At 36.3% G+C, this 19,190-nt stretch overlaps 1 long non-coding RNA gene across 1 annotated transcript in view; it reads right to left on the bottom strand.

Moving 5' to 3' along the window:
* Positions 1-1,880: 1,880 nt before the first annotated feature.
* Positions 1,881-19,190, bottom strand: part of LOC148594193 (uncharacterized) — a 28,842-nt gene continuing 11,532 nt past the window's right edge. The window contains exons 2-3 of the long non-coding RNA XR_015913549.1: positions 11,017-11,172; positions 1,881-1,930 (exon numbers count right to left, since the gene is read on the bottom strand). This is a non-coding gene — a long non-coding RNA (uncharacterized LOC148594193). The remainder of the gene's footprint in view (positions 1,931-11,016; positions 11,173-19,190) is intronic.

Genomic DNA, 19,190 nt, shown 5'->3' on the forward strand with positions numbered 1-19,190 from the left:
AGAGCACGTGGCACAGGATTGCGTCCAAGTGGGTTTGGAAGATCTCCGGAGAAGGAGACTCCACAACCTTTCTTAGCAACCTGTTCCAGTGCTCTGTCACCCTCACTTCATCCCCATAGCAGGAAGAACAATTGTGGACTTAACAGATACAATTTCAGTATATATACTACATGCCCTTGCATCCCATACTGGACTTCAGCCAGCACGCGAGTGAAGCAGATACAGAGAGCTTGAATCAGCTCTTGTATATAAATGTTGAGGCGTGAATCATTAAGTTATCTGTTTCCTGAATACAAGTATGAAGGCAGCAGCTGTTTTTACAAGATAAACAATATCATATCCTCCTGGACCTGAAGGAAAGTCTTGAATTGCTACATATTGCTTTAACTAAAAAGAACACCCAACAATTGTATAAAGTTCCCACAGCATTTTTGTGACATTTTGAGCCATATTTAATATATGGAAGAGTCTTCTGATATAATTTTCCTTGGTTCTGATGTAGAATTCTCATTTCTTTGTGTAAAAAAAAAACCACTCCCCACAGTGCTTAATGGAATCTAAATTTTATGTTTTCACTCCACATATAAATAGATTTCACTGAGAGATGGTAAGCTCTCTCTTTAAGTTAGCATGATATTGACCATGACTGCATCACAGATCACCAGTGTGGAATGGTACAGTGGAGCTTTTACACTGCCTCTCCCCCTTGTGTGGATGTCTCAGCTTCAGCTGGAGCAGCATCGGTTGGGCCTGCAATCATTAGCTGGTTCTGCCTACCACACCTAAACAGATGTGCCCAACTTTGCTGCTACTTTGTGCAGCCTGCTATGCTGCTGTCTTCAGGATGAACCAGCCTGGGTTCTTCCATCTGTACAAGATCCCTCTCCAGCCCATCCTACATTCCTCTTGGTACATTATCTCTTGTTTTCCTTTAAGTTCTCATAATTCCTGGTATTCCCCTGGATTCCTTGTTCTCACAGTTTCCCAGTCCTCTGCTATTGTTCTCTGTTCCTAAGATTCTCGACTTCCCTTCATGTCCACCTCAACCCATCTAAATGCCTTCTATAGCTTCATCCAGATTCAAGCACAGAGTAAGGAGATCGTGTCTGCTGCCTACTTTATGAAGTAGGAGGAGAACCACCATTATATGCTTGCAGTTACTTTACTCTTTGGATTTCCAGGCTGAATAATGTCCTCACTTGTGTAGCCAGTGGGACTCACAGCCTGCTGCTGCAGGGCTGGGAACACCTGACTCATGCTGGGTGTCAAGGCTTACTTAAAGGGCTGAACTTTGTCTCCTGTGTTACAGCAAGGAACAGCCTCAAACACTTTGGTATGGGCCAAAGGCCCTTCCCTGTTCCAACAAACTTCAAGATACTGCAAATTCTGGGCATAGTTTTGAATCTACTAGAAAACCTGTAACATGCTTCCTGCCAAAAATAATAATAATAAAAAAAAAGTGTGAAATAGGGGGTATATGCTGACTATGCCTATGTCCTATTACACAGGAAATTGTTTTCATGGTTTTTCTTAAGGACAATACCTGCATGGTAAGTGGCCAATTTAAGAAATTAATTAGATGACTGTGCAGCAAAAATGTGCCACTATATACTTATTAAATATTGTTTCATTATTCGTTCCTTTAAATTCTCAAATTCTGTAAAAGCCTAAACCAACAAATTCTATGCTTCCAAGTTTAAAAAAAGTGTCATCCATTTAACTGCTGAGCATGGCAATTGCAAGAATATGGAACAAATTAAATTCCTAAATTATGATTTGGTTAAGTTGAATATGGCTTGGAAAAACTGCACTTCTAGTGAAAACCAACCTCTTGAGGAAATTTAAGAGGTGAGGTCATAATGTGGGCTACTTACTGCCAGAAGACAACAATGTCATCCCACGCTGAACTGCTGATTGACCTGGCAGGAATCTGAATATTTGGGGTATTAAAAATATTAGTGTTCAAAATATTTCAGCTTTCAAACGCATTTAAAGCTGAGTTTTAACTTTAAAATCTGAACCTTATACCTTTACCACAGTAAAGGCAATATAATCAGGGTGAGAGATATAGAACATTAAGAAATCTTGCAAAGTAATTGGTTTTAATTTTCCATGACATAGAAATATGTGGTCTAGTGGTCCAAGTACAGTAGGAAGAGCCAGGAACTTCGAATTTCCAATGCTGTCTGGATCTCCCAATTGCTTAAGAAAGCTTTTCTAACCCTTCCACTTTAAGTTTTCTGGAGAGAAGAAAATCCAGTAAGAAGCAATGGCAACAATCTAATTTTTACTAGAAAAGATCTGTAATTTTGAAATGGGATGGAGAAATTTCCCCTAATTGGACCATTTAGGAGTATTAAGAAAATTATTAAATCTTAAAGTATTAAATAAAAATTTTGCTTCTCAAATTTGCTTCCCTTGTGGATAGTGACAAAACTGCCTTTTTTACAGAAGTTGGACCTTTGCAGAAAAGATCAACAAAATATAGTATGGATAAAAATACACAAGGTTATACAAGAACAGAACAATGTTCTACAGGAAAATCTACATAATTTCCTAGATAATCAGATTCTTTTCTTTGGAGCTACCTTGAAGGAATTTATGGAGAAATATAAATGTCTTTATTATAGTAATTATTATTATTTGGTATTTATAAAAAGCTTGTCATTTTCTACTATAACTGGAAAAGCATCCTTAAAAGAAAGGAACTAACTTCCATGCCTGGAGCTAAAGACTTCAGTGGGTTTCTGGTTGTTTCAGACTTTACAATTTTACCTAGGAAGTTGTTTGCCCTTGCTTCTACATTTGGCAACAGCAAGTCTAAAACTGATTTTTGATCTGTTAGGAGACTGTTCGCTTTCCTTCTCTGTTAGCAAGTTGCCAGTGTATGCTACATTTTCACAACAATTCTAAAACTATGTCTGATACCAACAGTCAGCACCTCCTAGAAAGATTATGTAGCATTCTGTGCTCCCTCTTATATTGTGTCTGCTCATCTACCAGTGAACATATATGTTTCTTGAAAGGCACTGATACTAGACATCAGAAACAATCTCCACATGAGTCACAGCTGTGCCCAGATAATGGGACGGCAACTTGGCAAATGCAATGCTACATAGTTTCAAAAATATATGTCTAAAAAGTTGACCAGTACTGCTGCTTAATATATATATTCCGCCTTATTAATTAAATTAAGCATTGAATAAAAACCATGAGACGAACTCTGCTCTTACAATGTCAACTAGAATTCTGACACTAACTTTACAGAAATGGGAGCACACCCTTAATAGAAGTTAGGAAACTAAAGCAACTTAGCTCAAAAGCAAGTTAATTTTGATTCTCTGGACAGGGTCTTCTTTCATCACCACAGATCCTCATTTCCCCATCTTTTTTTGTGTTTGTGTGCAACTGCCTTTACCTCAGACAGCATATCTCAGATTCTAACTAGTTCCTAGATAAGCTTATGTCATTTGTCTTAAGTTCTTCGATAAAAGACTTCTTGATAATTTAGTTATTTTCCAGAACTACAAACTCTGAGCATTCTCCTCATTTCTGAAAGTCCTGCTCAAACTTCAGTGCTATGGAAGACCTACACGCTTCCAAATGAACTGGACTGGTCATTTTTCCAGCCACATGTTGGCCAGGAATGTATGGCATTCCCAGCCTTGAATACATAAATGTAAAAGCTGGAAAGCAGACCAACTGTCCAAACCAAAAATTGCTTATAAAATGATTTCCATCTGTAAGAAGCTTGAAAAACTGCACGTTGTGATTTCATTTGACTTAAATAATTCAGTGATTTTGCAAGATAATTTACATTTTCTGCACAATTCTTGGCCTGTTATTTAACTATTTCTTTAAATATTTGTCATTCCAAATGCATAGTTTGACTAGTGTTCCCAGAAAGAGGTCAGCAGTTTTTTGTTCCCAGTCCTCTGATGACAAATCATAGACAGGAAATTATAGTATGGATATAGATTTTATAAACAGTTTCCTTTTGAAGTATTCTTCCAATTCCAGTCAGTCCTCCACATCCACTCATCCACATCTTACTGAAATATTTTTGTCATATCTTCCAAAATATCCTTTAGAATTTAAAATAAGTCCTTTAAAGTTACAGTCACCCTTCACCTTTAAAATTCTCATCTTTTGTGTAACAATGCATGTATTTTCAAACAATAAGAGATAAAGATGTTAGGCTACAATATTTGTTTCATTTTGTGCATTAGTGATCTGCTCTCATCCTGTAACCTGTGAAGTTCACTCTTTTTTTGTTTTGTTTTTGCATGATTCTTATACTAGTATCTCTTTCCAAGTCTTAGTGAGACATATTGCTTTAATGTTATTTAAAATGGAGTCTAGAAAGGCCAGCTCTAAACCCAACCTACTGTGATATCTACTGTACAAGGTCAGTATTAAAAGATTATTTAAAAGACAGAAGCAGTTATTCACTCTGCTAAGGCATGACTGTCCTCTTCCTTACATTTCTAGTAGACTTTGTATGTCAGCCCTTAGATGTACTGAGTGATTTTGTTTCCACCTTTCACGGTCAAACACGTCTCACTGTCATAAAGTGGTTCCTGCTATTCAGCATAAATTTTCTATTCAATTGTAGTGTTTCAGATTGCATTGCCCAATACTTCTCTCAAAATGGAATCCCTTTTAAAATGTATTTTGATGGTTCAGTTCTTTAATATTTTAATACTTCATAGGAAGTCACATCACAATTCTCTTGTACTGTATTTTGAGGTGTAAGTTAACAAAACCACTGGGGCAATCAGTAACAGAATAGTATCAGAATAGTCTGTGATTTTTAACTAAATGGTAAAGGAAAAATAAAATATCCTTTTATTTGTAGGCTGGGCACATAGATACTATAGATGTTAAGCCTAATGATCACACTTTTTAAATATTATTGCTGTCTAGCTGATGCCTCTACATCTCAGCTGATGAGCTCTAACAGTGGATTATTCTTTCTATGAACTTCTATATGCAAATCTTTTGGTCACTCACTCCACTGCTCAGGCTGAAGAAACCTTCCTTGCTGCTATAGTAAAAGCAAGGCAGCTGCCAAACATCTGTGAGATCTTGAACACTACCCATTTCTGATGCGCAGCCTGAGTGGACAGCAAGCGGTTGGCCTCTTCTGTCTAGACTGCTGTTGTTACCCACCTCACCTCTGTGTAAAAGGGTCAGCCAGGAACCTGCAGGCCAAAAAGAACATGGTCCAGATGACTAATGCTTTTCATTCAAGCAATCAGAACTCACTTGCACACTCTTTTCTCCCACCTCTATCAAGACACCAGTAACAGGAAAGCATGATTTCAAAGTCGATAGCTATGAAAATAAAATGCCTGGCAGAGGTTCTAAGAAAATGCATGCCCTGTTTTAATTTGTTTTACGTAGTTTTTTAGAAAAGTGAAAAAGCATGTGGCATGCTCAAGGCCCCTTCCAGCTAAAGGACAAGAATAAGTTCATTTATGGTCTCATTTTACTTACAATCCTTTTCAAGTAAAGGTGTTCTTTTTTTAATCTCTCCATCTCATCATTAATCCTTTCTGTGGGGCTTCTACCTCTAATAGAAAGCTGTCATCCAAAGAATGCAAGTCACTCTCAAGCTTCCCAAATTAGGTTTACATTGAAAAAAGGTACGTATTACAAGCCTTCCCCAACAGTCTGGTAAAGTCATTTATGGAAACTTATTAAAAAACTATGAGGGAGATGTCTAAGTTTGCATGCCACTACCTCAGGAACATCAACTTATTGATATTTAGAAGCTGATTTTTGAAGGGTTGATCGCTCAGAAATCCAACTGAATTGACTACCTATTAAGTTCTACCCACATAAGGAGACTGCTACCTCCATAATACAGCAGTGTGGCTGTAATGAATTAAATACCATTAGGCTGGCAAGCTGGAAAGATTTGGATGTTGTAAATTAACATCAGCCTGAAGTCAGCACAGCATAGTTAATAGGTCAAGATCTCCATCTGAGTTAAGCTCTAATGAGACTGTAGTAATGCCATGGTAGATCACAGTAGCAATGGAAGGAACCAGGAGAAATACAACGTTTTGGGGTCTCATGCATTTAATCAGTTTTAAAAATGTGTACTTTTGTCATTTTAAAACATTAAAACTTCTGAATAAGAGGTGTTCTAAGCTTCAGTCTGTGTCTTTTTTTTCCTTGTGAGGTGGGAGGTATCAGCTTGCAAGATGACCCTATTTTTATATCAACAAAACCTTTAGCATTTAATCATTATTATACATCTTGGTATCCATTAGATTAGGTATGAGAATTTGTATGGTAACAATTGTGATTAAGCACACAAGTGTCTCTTTTTAGTTCCCATGGCATTATCTCTCTTTTTCTTAAAAAAAAATTAAGTATAGCTGTGAATTCTATTGTATTTCAATCCACTTTTAATAACTTAAATGTTCTGATTCACGGGAAATGCTTTTTGCATTTAATGATATAGTATCCAACAGGTTTATGTTAAATACTTAATCATATTCCTCCTGTCTCAGTTTTTGCTCCAATGTATAAAAATAAAAACATACAGAGAACTACCAGCATAGAGAAAGATCAAGGAGACAATTAAAAAAATAAAGTACATATAACTGCAATGAAGATTACTGACAAACACATCACAGTAGATGTAGTAATCGTAGACTGATGACCAGTGTCTTGAAACTTGAGTTGAAACTTGGGATTTGACTGAATACACTGGCTTGAATACATAATAATAATACAAGATTGGACTGAGATTGGGATCCAAATATTCCTAAATGCTATGCTCTTAATACACAGTGTATTTTGACAAATAAACAGTTAAACATAGTCTTTGCCCAAGAAAATATAAAATCTAGAAGAAGGTAGTATTTTTTCCAATCTACAAGTTTTGAACTAAAACAGAGAGTGATTGCAAGCTTAACCCAAACATCATGGTTTCTATGAGCTCTGGCTAGACTTTTGGATTATATCAACATTGTTTCCAAATGTCACTTCAGTAACTGCCAGACTGTACATATTAAAACACAAGGGGTTTTGGCAAGATGGTGCAACAATGAGCATTCTGCCAGGCTGCTCTGTGGAGCATGTGATACAGGCAGCAGGGATACCACGGATCACCATCACGAGAGCCTGCAAGAACATATTGGAGGATTCTGTACATCTGGGTATTTCTGCAGACTTCCTCCTCTTTCCCAATACTATGTCTTTATAACAACCCAAGGGTAATTCAAATTTATGACTGGCTAGATCATCAGGAAGTGCGGCCTTAAGGACACTATCACAGGCATTCTTACCTATACAGATGAGGTCTAAATGACTTGCTCAAAGTCATACTTGAATCTAGATCTAAGCTTCCCATAATTCAGAAATAATCTGTTCCTCTAGTTGGAGTCCTTAAGTTAAATAGTTCAGTTCAGCCAAACACATGCATGTTTGAATGCTCCTAAGGTCTCCTGAATCTGCAAAAGTAGGGCAAGAAATCTCATAAAAATGTGTGTAACTTCAAGGGAAGTTCCACGCAGGGTGTGGCTACAGAGCAGGACCTCAGAAAGCGCTTGTTTTGCTCAGACTACCTTTTCCAAAGGCTCACTGCTGAATGGATTCTGTCCATACACTACTGGGTATTTATGTTTGAGCTATACAGATATTTTATGAACACCCAAGGGTGGGGTGTATTACTTTTTCTGTAGGATAAAGGAAAAAACACATGGTCTTGCTCTTATTCTAGTGGTTTAAAAATATTGTAATTAACGAATAATTCCATGACAGCCAAATAAAACTTAAAAATTCAAGGTTGCCTGTACATTCCATCCATACTAAATCTGTATGTCACAGCTGACTCATACTTTTTATAAAAACAATGGACTCATGATCATTAGGCTTAATTTGGTACTTTCTGGTTTGATTTTAGCCTCTATTTTTAAATAAAAATAGTCTGCTACATATTATAATTTATAGTCTCATTTAGTTCACATTGCTGTTTATAATGTATGCTTAGAAATTTTAAAGTGGTTGTTTATTAATAATGTATTTTCCATTTTGTTTACATCTACAAAATTAATGCATTGTTATTTTAAGACTTCTAATAAGTGTGATACATGATGAATTTTCTCAGATAATTATTTGCTTTGAGAGAGAAAAACATATCTAAGGGATTAGTTACTTCCTATAACGATTTCCACTGAATATGTCAGGTAGCATCTTTGTGCCAGTGAACGCAAAACACCCCTTACTTCAATAGTACCAGAATATCACCTGCTGACACAGATGCTGCAGTATATGATTGTTTATATTTTCTCCGTATATAAGAAATACAGTCTCACAAAAAGAAAAACAATCACTTGCACTGTAGTGCAACAAATGTTCATATGATGAAAAAAGCGAACAATGCTAAGTGGCAATTTCTAAAGGAACACTTCTACGTTTTGCACTTGCAACAACTTCATCCTGGTAAGTTAATCATTTCTGTCTGACTTGTGCAGACACTTGGATCTGTTAACACTGACAGAAGTAGTTCCCTTGCGGTTACCGAAAATGAACGGATTTTTTCACTTGTTTTCTCATCATAGATTTGATCCTGCCACTTTACACAAGGTAACTATCTCAGATAGGATTGCTGACATGAATAGGACTACACGACAGACTCCAGTATCATTTCAATCAGAAAAGTCCAAGCACAGTAGAATGCAGTCACAAAAGATGTATTTACTGCTTTCAATTTTCAGCAGGGTATACTATACCAACATTTTAAAGCTTCAAAATAGATCAATCTCATATGAATACAATGTATTTGCTGGAGATTTTAACAAGCAGAAAGCAGCCACAGACCCCCTGAAAAAATCAAAGATCAACCTGTTAACCATGTGCTTTACAAAACAGCCTTCAAAGCTCTGGGTTCTGCAGACATGTTAAGTACACAGTAGGTCAAAAAAAAGGGTGTTACATTTTGACAATTTCAGTCTGTTCTATATGTCTGTTTCCTTATTAAAGTTCATGTACTGAATATAAATAACAAAATTAGTAATCTTACAGCTTTTGACAGCTGCAGAAAGCACAAGCAATAGCAGTATGAAAACCATGCCAACATTATTTAAATCTTACCCGGTTCCTTCCATTATTGTTACAGTCTCAGCTCAGAAAGCGTTATAGGAGGGAACAAAGCAGATATTTTTCAATGGAAACCTGTATCTCATGACCTTGCATTTACCATCAGTATGAGTTAACAGTCCAACAGGATGCTTAGATTAGTCAGTGAAAAAATTAGTAGTGTCTTCCATAAGGTCTGTAAACTTTGTCTCAGATAATTCTGAGGTCATACAATTCTTTCTTAAAATGGCATATCAACCTGCCTCTTTTTTTTTTTGATCAGGTCTTTCTTCTTTTACGTCTGTCTTGAACATTATATTACGCGTAAATGTATATAAAACACATTTCCTTGCATATTACACAAATATTCAAGTTATTCTGAATATATATTCCACATACTTAGATTTTTTAATCTATACTGTCTTTTGAGATTGATTTGTTCAAATTCAGTCTTTTTACTCACCTGCTTATTCCTCACATACAACTCATCTCTTAATTTACTCAATTTATTCTAATCCGTTCACTAATTCATTCTGCATGCATATATCACGCTCAGTTCTGCCCCCTGCTAATGCTGTCATCTCTCCCTTCTCTGTTTTTAGTTCACTGGCCCTGTTCTAGAAGCACAGATAGCACAGGGGATGAGGGCACCTCAGTGGGTTTTCTAAGTCTCAAATTCTTCCCCAAGCAGTAACAAGGGAGACCAGGCTCAGCCTCACCAGCCCCTCAACAGAACCTGCCTAGCTCTGTATAGCTCTGACTCCCGCTGCAATGAGATAGGGAGGGCTGACCCTCTTCCCACCGCCACAACTTCCAGTGGCTCCCACACAGCAGGAAAGCACTGCCTGGGTGTAAGGGCCTTACTACTTATCTCAAGATCTGTACTCTCCCGTTCTGCATAACCATCACTGGGTTATATAGCCCATTCTTTTGAAAAGTATACTGATGAAATTGAGGCCTGAAGTTAAAAGTAAAGCCCCAAGAAGTTCATTTGGGTAAGCATTGCTCACAGTGGGGTAGAAAAACAATTTTAGATCTGAGTAAAACAGCAGCAGCTGTAAGTGCCTGAAACAAACTCTGAAATAGAATTAAAAAAAACTGGAAATCTAGCTTCTATACCTACTGAACTGTTCTACAACTGATTGGTTTATGTAATAAAATTTCCACTAGTGAATGGACATGTCCTGTTTCAGAACATTCCTGAATTTTACAAGGGTAATGTGATACTCAAAACTAAATCTGGATTTAATTTTGTAATTCCTCATTACTTCTACAATAGCTAAAACTTCGCCATCTGTAACTTTGAATGGAATAAGGAGAAATACCAATCTGGATTCAAATTCTGACTGTTGTCCACGATAAATATCAGAATAAATTGATTTGTTAGTTATTTTGAAAATATTACCTCTCAACAGACTAACCAGAACATAGTAGAGTGATATTTTGTCATAAATCTAGAAGCTAATTCCCTTTAGTATTGGCTAAGATATCTTTTTCTTTCAAACTGGTTGATTACCGCTAGTTGAGATGGATTTATCATCAGAATTTTATGGGTATATGAGGTGATATTAGGATCTCTGGCATCACAAAACAGACAAAAGAAAAAGGACACCAGAAATAAAATTCAAATTTAAGCTAGCACCTTTTACACTTTACCATTTGTTATCACTGGAAGATAAAATATCACTTTTGACCAGTTTAGCGGTCTAGGAAACTGTCCCTCAAGCTCCAGGGCGCTCAATAGCAACTGAGCACAGTACAGCACAAGGCCCAACTTTGAACTCTACAAAGGCCAGCTCCAGGCATATGAGCGAACCCAAAACAGAAAGGAGAAGGAGGAAGCGCCTGGCAGGAGAAGTGCAATGTACCCTGCAGGGTATTCTGTTCATAACAACTCACCTAATCAACAGTCTCACCTACCTCCCACTAAGCTGACATTGTGTTTCAGTTGATAATGCAACTTCTCTGAGCCACTGTGTTTCAGAACAAGTTGTACTTGGCAGATTGCCAGGGCGCTGAGTGATCCTTCTCCTGCAGGATTCCAGAGCTTCCACAAACACAACAGGTCACTTTCCACTAATGTGACATAAAAGAAAAAGATTGAAAATGTCGGTGTTGACACTGGTTGCCTGCTGAAATCAGTATGCAGAGCCAAGCTCTGTTTACAATGCAGGTATGTTAAAGGGAAGTCACATAACATTCTCCCCCAATGCGCTCATTCTGCCATACTGAATAGCTGCTTGAACTCTGAAAAGAATGGTCATATATTAAATCATTTGGAATACTTTTAATGAGCGCACATCTAGCTGTAGGAGGATAAAGGATGAGAAACAAATGCTATACTGCCTGGCTCCTAGAGAAAAACTAACTCCACCTGTAGTATGGACAAATGAATGGACAAATATGGGGCAACAGGCACTTTAGAAATTTCTTTTGGACTTTTTAAAAATCAATCTGCAGAAATCAGCATTTGATAGAACATCTGAAGGATTTTTTTTGGGGGGTGGAGTTCCCACTTTTAACATATTTAATAAATGAAAAGAATAGTATTTTGTCTAGAGATAAGAGCTGCATGGATGTCTTGTGATTTAAGTTCTTGTTCAGGAGGAACTCCATCTTTAAGCATTTTGTTTAGAAATACAGTTGAAGACATTTGAACCAAGACTGGCAAAACACAACACTTCTTTTCTGATCAGATGGAAAGCTACTATAAATGTAGCTTTCACATTAGACAAGAAAAACCAATACTATATCAATATCTATATACTATATCAATATACTGTATCAACATTAGTGTGAATATTAAGTATGAATGACTAAAATTGATTATAAGCTTATGATCTGGCAAATGTATCACTTTTTAATATCAGAAAGTGTGATGGCAAAACCACAAAACAGAGCACGAAAAAATGTTAAAATACTTCAGACAATAATCGACCAGTATTCCTACCATTATGTTAAATATTAAGGATTAGAGGAGGATATGCTCAAATACACAGGAGATCACCTACTCCTATCTAACAGGCTTATAGCTATCTAGATTCCTCTCCCAAGATCTGCTGCGTTTATACATAAAAAAGTGGACTCTTGAAAAACAATCAGGAGAACTAGATCAGTTTACACAATTACGAATATAACCTGCAAGTAGAAAAGATCCTGTCAATTTAAATAATATTTAACATCAGGATGTTTTGCTTCCTAAATAGACTTCTGAGAGACAGCAAGCCATTCAGTTGAAAACACTGCTATAAGGACATGAATGATACTACAATCATGCATCGTCTTATATATCCCATTATTTTTTACATTAACAAAAAGCTCAAATCTGAAAAGCTGTAGAGAAATACAGGAGAGAGACCATCAAACATCTGCCAGACAGCTCCTGTGATTTTGAAAGTTTCTCATTTATGTCATGCTTCTGTAGCCTAGTAGTGTGGCACCAGCACCGGCCGGCTGGCCACTCACAACTTCTATTCTGTGTTTACTTGTACCCACTTATGTAAACACTGTAGCTGGCTGATGACCAATTTCCATATCTCCATGGATTATCTCCTCTATTTTGATATATTTTCTGAAACCATGAGGTGACTGAGTATTAAAATAAAATTAGAGGCTTTTTTTCAAAATCTTTGCAATAAATTTAGTAATTGAGCCATTGTCAAAATTTCTCCTACTGGGTAAGAGGGATCCCAAATCAATTAATATTTGATTATTACCATTTTTATTTTGGAAACAGCAATAGAAACCTGCATCAGCTATTTATAATGGAATGATGGTCTCAAATATCGTTTGGCTTCCTTGTGCCAAGGAAGGCTTTTTAAAAGGTGTTATTATTTTGTTATCTCTTCAAATTATATGATGTGCTGTTTATTTAGCCTCTTATCATAGCAATACAAACAAATCTACAAGAAGATACAATCAGTCAGCAATTGTAACCTTACAAAAGTCCCCAGAGTGCACTTGACTATGAAGTTGCTCCTTAGAGAATTTCCAAAAAGAGAGTAATGTGACTTTTTGAAGACTGAGTGCAAGAAGTCATTTAATGTAAGAGAATTCGACAAAAGAAAAATCTCAGAAGAAGCTTAAAGTGAACATGCATAACATAATTACTATTGTTTCTATATATTTTATTTCTCTGTTTTGCTAAGTTGTAATGCATGGTGTTTAATAAAATTCAAGCAGTGTCAGGTGGACAGGGTATCTCTAGACTTGCACACCAAAATAGGCCATGGAATATTCAATATTAGGTTCACTGCACAAATTGGTCTGGCTGGGATGTCAGGGAATTCAATGTTAGGCAATTTTGCTTAACAGACAGAACCAAAGCCTTATTGCAGATGTGTTAAGTTACCCATCGTAACAATAACTAGGAATGTAACGCAGTTTAAAAGGGGCTGTCAGGGGGTTTGATCTAATAGTAACATATTGGTACTTAATCAAGATTTTTGAAATACAAGATTGGCCCACAGGACCCTGGAGGGCACCACAGAGATACCTGCCACCACCTACGCTATACTTGGATTGAAGGTTACAGACCATGTTTACACAGCACAACATTGAACAAAGTAGCTGCAGAGCTATTTAGCAAAGGCGTCTGACCTAATAAGCCTGAGCAGAGGGTTCTCCTGTTGCACTGCTTCCAAGAGGCTCCCTTGCTCTGCACTGCATCATACCACGGAAATGTCTTGAGACCCTCTGCGTCCTCACACAGCAGGCACGGCACACGTAACAGCCATGCTAATTTCTCAAGTGACCTTTCTAATATATATACTAAACCCGGTTTTAATAACAAATAAAAACGCAGGGCCTTCCCATAAGGAAATATTGGTATGAATCATCCTATTTAAAAAAATGTGTATTAGAATAGCATGAATCATTGTTTGTTCTATGCAGTATTCCAGTACAATACAGGTACAAGTATTATTCACCCAAATGTGTAGTAACTTTAGGAAAGCATTGGTCCTATGCGTTCTAGCCACAAGGGCATTTTCTTTCTGTAGTTTATAAGTACTTTATTCTGTGAAGAGATGTTCTTCTAGTCTGTATATACTGATACAAACAAAATCATACAATAAGCAAAATCACCAAGCTAGCATTATCAGGTGCATGTGTTTTTTTTTTCCCTCCTGGTAGTCTGTCTACACAAACTGAAAGTACCCAATCTTATTTCGTCTTAGAAGCTGAACAGTATCAATTCTTGCTAACATTCAGATGGGAGATAATAAATCCCTCAATCACAGCTGAAGCAAAACAAAGATCGTGATTGATTATTCAACAAATATTAGGCTTCAAATATTACAAAGGATGGACTCCTACACTCTAGAAATAAAGTAATTTCATAGATAAATACTATTTTCCATTTTCTAGAAAAAGTAGACAAGAGAAAAAATGTTATGGGGATCTTTTTTTTTTTTGTAATTTGAATCAATTAGAAATCAATTTACAGATTATTTTCCTTTTCAAAACTGAAAACATTCAGTATTGAAAGTCAGTAACAAGCAAAGAGACATGCCAGCAAAGTAAAAGAGAAATAAGTGATTCAAGGAACATACATAACATTTTCTTAACTTAAAGAGTACTCTTTACAGAACTATAAAAAGTAGTCTACTAAACTACAACTAAACCCCCAACTGAATTTAGCCTACCGGTTTTCATTGCAAACACTGTTTGCACCTGTAACAGAATAAATGACATTTCTTAAGTTAGTAAATTATGTAAAAAAGAAATGGACATTACAGCCCAACAGGATGCAAGAGTGGCACTGGTATATTATTGAAATTAGAGACTCATAGTGTCTTCCTGCAAAAATTAAAAGACCAGTTTCCCCTTTGAGTAGATTTGTATATTTTATACTTAATATATTATAGACATGCCACATATCAACTTTTCTATTACAACAATTGAATGCAGGAGAAATACAGTCTTCAAAGCACCAGTTTTCTAACAAAAAAAAAGACAATAAATTACAGTATTGGGCAAGAAGTGTTTTGATACAGTTGATGTACTGAAGGAAATGTAATTGGCAATGGTTTGAGCTGAGCATGGTTAACTATGAGAATTAAATTCCTTTCGTAAGGTATAAATGCTGTGTACTCAGTAAGTCTACAACACGAAACGGGAGCTCCCTAACGGGAAGGACACATCCCCTCTCAATACCAGGCTTGTTAATACTAGCCTAGTATCTAAAAGAAAACTAGAATCAGATGATCTTGATTAAGTCTTAGTTCCTATTTACATTTGTTCTAGCAAACGCTAGGTTTTTATTTGACTATGGATGGCAGAAAAACTTCCAATAAAGTCTAGTACATCTATACATCATCTACATAGAGAATAAAATTAATCACCATTTCAAAGTACTTATATAAGGCTTACTTCCATGAAGAATAAGTAGCTATTTTTGTTTCCTTTGTTAGTAATTACATGACACCAGTTTATAGAAGATTTATAGAAATTTGTTATAAAATACTGGCTTTAAGATTTTTCTTCCCTCATCTAACTTATGGTATTGACCAAGAAGAGGAACATTCTTCCTCCACTTTGAAATTGCAATAACTTATTCAATTGCCTTTACTGAACTGAGGCTATCCCCAGATCGGAACATGTTGTGACCCCACCAGAACCCATCACTCTGCATCACTCCCCAGTCATGGGGATGAGTGTACAGCCAGTTCTGTGCCAGACATGTGCTATCAAGCTGTACAACTACTAAAGCGCCCTCTATTTCAGTAACAGTTTATTTCTATGTGAGGTTCTTCAACTTGAAAATGGCAAGACATAATTTTCCCCTTTTTGCTCTAATCCATTACAACCATTAGAAACGTAGGTGTGTATTCTGAAGACACTACTACCAACCAATAGATCTTGAGTCGCATGTGACCTGTGAACAGTTCAAATGTGGCCCCACACCAAACTCATGTCACTGGATAGTCAGCAGGGCCGTAGGTAATTCCTGTAGGTACTCTGCTACCAGAAGTATAGACTACCTTTGGACAGCATTCAGCAGTAGAACCCTTAGTAACTGTCGATATCTTCCTTTCTTCATATCCCTGTTCTTTGGAGTATGCTTCTTACAGCTTTATCTATATATACATGCCTAGCAGAAATGGGCCACATGCAGACAAATTTATTATGGCAGAAGAGCTGATTTTGCATTAAAAGTCCAGTGTTAGTTAATCTATTTCTTTACAAAGGGCTTCATTTTTAAAATAAATGATTTGTGTTTCTAAATTCAATTACTCTTACAAATACCACCACAGAAAGCAGTGAATACCTGAAGGGCACTACCATGACTACTGCTGGCTGCATACCAGGTAAAATATTGAGTCATGGTCTAGGTGCCCTTCTGTCATTATTTTAAAACCTTGATCTTTTGTGAGTCAAAAGCTAAGGATTCTCTTAAACAATAAATCTCTAGAATCTTGAGCGTCAGCTCATCATCTATGAACTCCTTGCAAATATTTAAAAAACAAGCCAGAACAGTTGTGTTGACTCAACAGTGCACTGTATAACCTTCTGGACAGGTAATTTGCATGAAAAGGAGTCTCTGTCATTAAAGATATTGCGAAAGGGCCAAAATCTTGCCCTTTCTGACAGTCCAAAAGAATAGCTCTAACTGCACTAAAAGGTATATAAATGTATTATTTTTTGATGTTCTTGCTTGCTTTTGCTTGTACAGGCAGGCTGTAGCATCCTGCATCCCCTTCAAATGAAATCCTAAAAAAAATGGCAATGCACAAAAATGAAAAACACTTTATAAAAATTCTTGTCTTCCCTTTGTAGAATTCTAAATACCTGATCCCCCTTAAAAGTCTTGTTTTCACATATCAATATTTTTCATGCATTGCTTGCTTTATATGCACAAACATTTCAATGTGTACTGACAGATCACAATCAAATACTTTAACATTCTACAATTTTAAAAAACATGACAGAAAATTTATTGACAGCTATGCAACTAAAATGCACCAGTTTTTGCATGCAAATTTACACAAGCAAATTCAGATTGCATGTACACACCCAGGGGCATTTTAGAAGACGCTTTTGAAAAATGTGGTCCTTGTTAGAGATTCAAGAGGGTAGGCATTGCCTACTATACTTGGAATGCAAAAGTTGCAATCTTTGTTATGCATTACCCTTGTTTTTTTTTTTTTGGGCGGGGGGCAAGTGTGCATTTTGGCTTTAGACACTACCAGCTTTTACTGTTTTGATATCCTAACTTGTAGCAATTTCTAAAACTTAATACTGAGAAATACTTTGTGTAACATTAATCAATAAATCACTTCAGGAATGTGAGCAAAGATCTCAGAAAAAGCATAAATTATCATACACACATGAAGGGACACACCACATTACAAGATAAAAATATAGTTATTTAGTAGAAATATGATAAAAGGAAACAGCCACAAACTGAAGCACCAGAAGTTCCACAGAAACTTAAGGAAAAAATTTTTAACAGTGAGGGTGCCAGAGCACTGGAACAGGCTGCCCAGGGAGGTTGTGGAGGCTCCTTCTCTGGAGATCTTCAAAACCCACTTGGATGCAGTCCTGTGCCACGTGCTCTAGGTGACCCTGCGTGTGCAGGGGGGTTGGACTAGATGATCTCTAAAGGTCCCCGCCAACCTTAATGATTCTGTGAGTCATAAAACCTTGTTTGTCTTTACTAAGCAGTCTTACAGATTTTGGTGAAGCTGCTCTAGACTTATGAACTAGCTAAAAACAGAATTTGTTGCAGGAAAGGGGAATGAAGTTCACTCATATTCTGATACCCTTTTTCTTTTAATGAAATCACACGTTTGCCTCTTTTTTTTTTTTCCTTTTAAAAATATAAAGCACTAGCATAGGACTCTCTCTCCATAGCTTGCATAATAAAAATTAATATAAACAAGCACATTACCCTAACCTCCCCTTTTAGGCTGTACCACCTCCCAACATTGCAGCAGACATGCCACTCAATGTCAGTTCAGTCAAAAGCATCTCTGATGAAAATATTTTCACTTTGGATTGTAGCTGCATGAGAGAGTAGTATTTTATTAACTGTGTGAACAAGAAAAACGCATATTTTAATTTACAATCAGATAAATCAGATAATCAAGTCTGTTTACTAAAGATATGTAACACTTTTTTCACAATAAGTTTTTTCTTTCATATGCTGTTTCTTTCAACTTCATTCCTTCTATGAGATATAAATGAATTGCTATCACGTGTACTTATTTCATCACTTACGTAGGACATCAAATATGTTTTACTGGGTATTGGTCAGCCTCTGCAGCCTGTTTGCATTAACTCAGTTGTAGTACGAGCCTATTCTCAATTTTTATGGTACTAGATACCTAACTTCCTATTCCTACATTTTTTGAGTGCTCATCTTAGCGCACAGTTGTGCTGAAATCCATTTTACATTATATGTTGCTTTACCTAAAACACAGGAAGCTGATTAGACTTTAGAAGTGCACACGTTTTCCTAGAAAATATGAAATTGTCTCACCTACAGCCTAAAAAAGTCTATTAGGAAAGCTGATACAGTTAAACATGTATTTTAGCTTTGCGCATGCATACTTAAGTAGCCTTCAGCAATTTCCTTTCTTATCTGTACTAATTTGTCAATCCAACACATAATTATTTTAATAATATAACGATGACATGATGCTGTTCTAGAAAGCTATCTGGGACTCATTTTAAAAATAATCTTTGCCAGTTCTTCCACAAAACAACAAACGGTTTGCTATGATAAAACCCGATTGGCCAAAGTATCCACTTTTTAGCAACTTCCTTCAGTTTGAGAGATTAGAAACATAACAAATCTCTCTGAAAACAATGTTTTCATTTTTTTCACATAAGTAAACAGAGGCAAACAGATCGACTCAAGTGTGCATTAAATTCCATCACTCATTCTAAACATTATATTTCACTCTATTTTCAGAAAGCATCTCAAAGAGTAAGGAAATTATACTTGATGATGATTTTTATTTTCCCAAATTTCAAAACTCTACTTTCCTGTCATCTATAGCAATCTGAAAATTACTTGAAGATACTTTGAAGATTAGGTTGATAGCTAGATTAATGAGAAAGTCCATCATCAATAGACATTAACTTTT

Source organism: Tinamus guttatus, unplaced genomic scaffold (assembly GCF_059628265.1).
Source record: "Tinamus guttatus ecotype Peru unplaced genomic scaffold, ASM5962826v1 Tinamus_guttatus_pri_ptg000287l, whole genome shotgun sequence".
Taxonomy (NCBI): Eukaryota; Metazoa; Chordata; class Aves; order Tinamiformes; family Tinamidae; genus Tinamus; species Tinamus guttatus.